Source organism: Onychostruthus taczanowskii, unplaced genomic scaffold, assembly GCF_017590055.1.
Source record: "Onychostruthus taczanowskii isolate IOZ18803 unplaced genomic scaffold, ASM1759005v1 scaffold23, whole genome shotgun sequence".
Classification (NCBI taxonomy): domain Eukaryota; kingdom Metazoa; phylum Chordata; class Aves; order Passeriformes; family Passeridae; genus Onychostruthus; species Onychostruthus taczanowskii.
Window position 1 is genome coordinate 4755409 of NW_024499573.1, and position 6000 is coordinate 4761408.

Sequence of the window (6000 nt, forward strand, 5' to 3'; positions counted from 1 at the left end):
TCACTTTGCTGATCTTCTCTTGTCAAATGGAAGGAAAGTGTTGTCACAACCAGGAAGGAGCAGCTGGGTATGATGGAAACCCAGCCAAGCACAGAAAATGTAAGCAGCAAAGCTGGAGCAGGAAATGCCTCTTGCTTTCAAAAGCCATTATTGAGGCAGTTCCTTTTCATCAGAAGAAGGCAGGAAGCAACCTTTCCCCTGCTGACCACCTATGTGGAGGATATTTCAACAACAATTGGTTTGCTCATGCTTCCTGTCCCTTCTCACCAGGTAGTTTGTGAGCATCGCCCCAAGGTCCTGGCAGGGTCAAGGGAGTAAGTGTCTGTGAACCCTGAGCCAGATGGCACTTCAGGGTCTCTGCTATATCTCACAGGGTAAGTAGTGCAGCGGCGGCGGCTGACCTTTAGGTGTGTCCCGGCTAGCTGCGGCCAGCACCGCCGGCAGCACGGGGGCACTCTCCCGATCCGGGGCTCGGTCAGGGGAGCGCCTAAGGCTTTCGCCTTAAGGGACGAGGATCCGCGGCTGAGAGAGAGAGATAGAGGGCCGCTAACCCACAGGAGGCAAATGAAGAGACGGACTCCAGAGGTAGTGCAGTCTGGGTTTAATGTCCAGGGGAGTTATGCTCTATTCCCCATTGCTGTAGGAAGCTCCTGAATTCCCTGGACTTGTATGCTGGGCCATTATCCATTTTGATTATTTTTGGGATGCCCAACACGGAGAAAGCTAAAATAAGATGTTTTTTGGTGTCGACTGCTTTCTCCCCTGTATGGGCAGAGGCATAAACTGCACCGGAGAAAGTGTCCACGGACACATGAACATAGCTAAGTTTGCCAAATTCAGGGATATGGGTGACATCCATCTGCCACACCTCACAGCTGCTGAGGCCTCTGGGGTTAGTGCCTAGGTTTATTGCAGGTAAATGATCGATTCTCTCGCTGCTGCTCGCACTGTGGACAGCAAGGAAGAGACGTACCATTGGCAGATGACGGGGCTGTTCTTCACACCTTGTGGGAGAACACGCCAATGGTATCTCTTCCTTGGGGCTTCCCGGTTGATGGTAGGAACCGAAAAGGCAAAACGTGCGGCATCGTCAGGGTGAAGGGGAATTTGAAAGAAACAGTCCTTTATGTCAATAACTGCCAATTGCCAATTTTGGGGGAGCATCGTTGGGGACGGCATTCCCGGTTGGAGAGGACCCCTGTGTTCGACGACATTGTTGATTTGTTGGCCAATTGGATGCCCCCGACACCCTGGACTCGTCCAGCCACGTCTTGCAATTCCCAATGTGACGGCCATTCTCTGGAGGGAATGATCGTCACATCTGCCCCAGTATCCAAAAGCCCTTGTAATAGCTTTTGGTCCCCACCTTTTTGCAAGCTGCAGGTGATTCGTGGTTTTTCTCTGCCTAAGACCTGGGCCCAGGCTACCGCAGGTAAAGCTGTCTGTTGTCGAGGTTTTGGTAGCTCTGGGTCCCAGGTCAACTCAGGGACAGGAATGGCTTGTGCCACGACCTGTCCCTGAGGCAAAAAGGTGGGAGGGCGAATAGACTAAAGTCCGAGAGACAATTTCCCCAGGTCTGATGTTATGAGACCTGGGACAATGTTGATGTCAAATGGTGTGTATTTGGTGTCTCCGACCACGATGCACTTACATCTGATCCGACTCCAAGTACCTGTCACTTCAGGGCACACCGAGACAAGGTGGAAACTTGAGTCGCGTAGATGTAAAGACTCGGTCAGGTGCAACCTGAAAGGAGAAATTTTGGAAAATGACGTCAATATGGGTCTGGGTATAGCCTTAGTATGACAAGTTAAAGGAAAATGTGTCAAGTCCGGTGAAACTGTGGCATCAGGCAAGCTCTGTTGGGAGTCTCCCCCCTTTTTCACCCCCCCGCGGGATGTAAACGAGCCTGCCCTATTTGTGTCTTGGCGCAGGGAGGAATCGCGCTCGACTCCTAGTTTTTTTTCTGAGTGCTCCCCTGAGGTCTTTGCTTTTTCTTAAAGTCTATGAATTCCTGCCTCAGGGGACACTCTGGCATCCAGTGGCCGGTTCTTCCACACAGGTGGCAAGGATCGGTGGTCCTGCGTGGCGCCCTTGGGGTGGTTGAAGGGTGGCTAGGGGTCGAAGGAGTGGAAGCGGCAGCAACTTCCTCGGTGTCCACTAACGCAATCCTCTGAGATGGTATTTGGTGTTTGGGGTCGAGCTCCTCCGCTGGGATAGAAACTTTCCGAGTGCAAACCTCCAGCATCTGGTGTAAAGTGGGAGGCGGGTCCAGAGGCAAACTGAGGATGGCGGCTTTGCAGGCGGAGTTGGCATTTGCAGCCGCCACCTCAGTAAGAATGTCCATCCTAGCTGGTTCGCTCTGGACCTGCAACTCAATTGCCTGGCGGAGGCGCTCGACGAAAGCAACAAACGATTCGTTAGTGGACTGAATGATCTTAGAGTAGGTTATCAGAGAGATGGAAGAGGAACGCAATCTGAAAAAAGCACTTTCAGCCGCCTTGGCGCTTTCCTTCAACGCCTCCTCGGGGATGTACCACGCCTGGGAATGCCCATCCCCCCAACTCCCCGTCCCACACAGGTGGTCAGTAGATATTGTTCCCCCCTGCAGATCTGCGGCAGTGCGTGGATTTTCCCATAAAACTGGTAATAATTTGACCTCAACCCTCCCAGTAACAAGGATACCCGCAACCTGGAGGTAAAGTCTCTTCTCAGTTCCTGAGAAACATGCACCCATATTTAAGTTTTTAAAAAGACGGCAACTCAATCCACCCGCTGCCCCGAGAAAACGAGAAAGTAAAAGTGAAAAGGGGGACCTCCCACCGAGCCCTGCCGCCGGACTATGCCGGCAAAGGCCTGCGCAGTAAGAAAAAGGACCGAGCAAAGCAGTCAGGAAAGTTAAAAAGGCAGGGCAAAGAAAAAATGGAAAGGGAAAAAGGACTTACGTTCGGCGGAGGTCAAACTGAAATCCGGGGCGAGTGGCTCCTGTGGTGGGACCGACTCCGTGGGTGCTTGGAGCTGCCGATCCCAGTCCTCTGGGAGCGCCACCCACCGAAAAGGGGCCTGCTCTACCAGAAGTAGCTTGACGGCCAGAGAGGAACTTGCCAGAATCCAGTGGGTAGAGCCCAATGGTTCTGGGATCCTCGTCCGTGGGGTCCGGTGGTGGTCTCGGCCTGCCTCACGTTGGGCACCAAATGCAGCGGCGGCTGACCTTAAGGTGCGTCCCGGCTAGCTGCGTAGCCTGAAACAGAAAACAGAAAAGGAACAGAGCTTTGGAAAAGTGAGGATAAATTTGAAGTTGGGGAGAGGGAAGGCTAGCAGCTGAATCAGGTACCCTGTCAGCAAAAAGATTTAATATTTTGAAAAGGTCCACAGGCCATCATAGAGACATAGACCGGGCAAGAAAGATGTGAAGAAAGCTGGGCAGGAGATTACAGAGAATATGTTCAAGTGGTAGCTGAAAGTTGTGGTTTAGACAGATGGGCATGAAAGAAGTGCCATGTGCTAGCAGTTCATAAAAGAGTATTGCCATGCAGGAACAGAGGCTAAAAGTGCACCAGGGCAACCCACCCATATGGCTACAGGATCTCCATTCCCAGAGTGGACAAGTCAGAAATACAGTGGCTCTTTGAAGAGTTAGAATGCATTGGACCTACTGAGATCCATGATGATGTGCTCACTTAAGAGTATCCTGACCCTTCAGATTGCCTTGCAGAAGTGTCCTGAAAATTAATTGAAACCTTGGTGATTACCAGATTATGCTTTGACTAGATAAAGCTTAATAACTAGTTCTTATTTTTGCAAGGTTCATCTCTCACCAATCATATTCAAATTCTTACAAAAAGCAACAAGCATGATAAAATAAATTTTAAAAATCCCTCAGCAATATATGGAATTAATGTTCTTTATTATAAAAATCAAAATAATATTCTTATAAAGAAAAACCTACGTACCAATTTATCAAGAGTTCCTTATAATCCATTTGGCCTGCTGGAATATCATGGGAAAAACGTACAAGAAAACTCAAAAGTCTAATTTTTTATGTGTTGGAATAAATCAGCCGAGACTCCATTTTCTTCATGCAGAAAGCCAATTCTTTATTCACAAAGCTCATATTTATAGGAAATATCAGAAGGCACTGTGTTCAACCTAACTGGTCAGCAATACAGTGAAACTCAGTTGATTGGTGGGTAAGGGCTATTATATATGTCTATCAAATTTTCTCTCTCTAGATATGTTTACATTTTTCCTTTGTGGGTTCCCATGGGACAACTTCACACAAATGCATTTGTTTTTCACCATCAGAATAGATTGCTGTGTTAAACGAACTTCTTATTCTTAATATAGCTTCACATGGGAACTTGCATATTGCTTGTTAGCTGCACTTTGAAGAAATGACAGGCCAGCTTTGGCAATTTTAGCAGAGTGAGGCCTGATTTCAAAAGGCCTTTATTTTATAATCCTGCCTGTCTACAACACTTACAGAGCCCAAAAAAACTACACAGAGTTTACAATAACTTGGGGGAAATATGCTGATTTCTGCTGACTAAGCATCACCTTATATGCTAACTACTAGTATATAATTCAAACACCACAAGTGTCACAACAACTTGAATTTTTTGGATAAAATACTAGTAAGACTATGTCATACTATTTATGAATATCCTGCTATCACGATTTATCCAGACCTCTCCCAAACCCTGAGAAAGACTTTAGTGTCTTTAATGCAGTTAACAAATAGCAATGTCTTTCCTCTATCAAGGTAAATGGTTTTTGTCCCTCCACTATGCCAGCTAACACCATTCTCAACCAGCTAATCTTGCAGACGGCCAAATACCTCCTACCATACATGTTTTTAAGACTAGTTATATTTTTCAAGAATATGTTTTGTGCTGGGACTGAGCAAGCTTGTAGCAAAGGAGTAAAATACAGCATATTTGTGAATACAGCTTCAAAGAAATTTTCAGAAACCTGTTTATTAATGGTCATGGGTTTTTTTCAGAAAAACTGTGTTCCAAAGAGCAGAAAACAGAACATTAAAATAAAAGAAATACTGAAGGCCACGACATATGCTAGTGTGTCTTTGTCTCCTCATGGCCTTTTGCTATTTTTAGACAATTCAAGAACATTGTGTGGAAGGATTAGCGTTTTTATGTAACTTAATCAATTATCAAAATATTTCTGTTTTGTAATCACGATCTAATTACTAAAAATAGCCAAGCAGTGAAAGATCAGGCTTTATTACAACCTGACATTTGTAATCTGGACAGGAATTCAATTCAGTGAGCGATGCTCTTTTCCTCCCCACAGATACCATACAATCTATCAACAGCATACAGCAAATCTCTGCTGAATGAAAGACACAACTTTGAGTCTGTCATCTGTCTGCAACAAACAATTTAAACTCTTAGGAAAAGGACAAAAACTCTAGGAAGATTACACTGTAACATTTTTCAACCACAGCTTTCACAGTACTTTGCTGTAACACAACACAGTTTTTACCTCAGCTGACTTGTGGCTCCCCATGAGCTTCATGAAACAGCTGTATTTGCTGCAATATATATATATATATATATATATATATATATATATATATATGCACTGCAGCTGCATCTACGCAATATATAATTGCATCTTAAACGTTAGCTAAGTCACAGAAATATCCAATATAAGAATTAGGATTCATTTATCTTAAAAAAATTGTAGTGGTAAATAATTATGTATGAAAACTGTGGCAACTCTAGAACAAAGCCATTCTGTTCACACAATGGGGAATGGGACTGCTTCAGGTTGCCTCAGTAGTTTTAACACAGACCTCCTTCCAGTGAGCAGGACTGTTCTTCTGAGACCCGATGACAAGAAATCTTCACTGGATAATTTAAAGAAGGATCTCTCAGAAGACCAGAAGTCGGGTTGAGTTGGAAAACTGATATTAAAGATTAGACCAAGTCTTTCATCAACAGCTTGTTTTTACTGACAGCAGCTAGACAGACGAAGCAA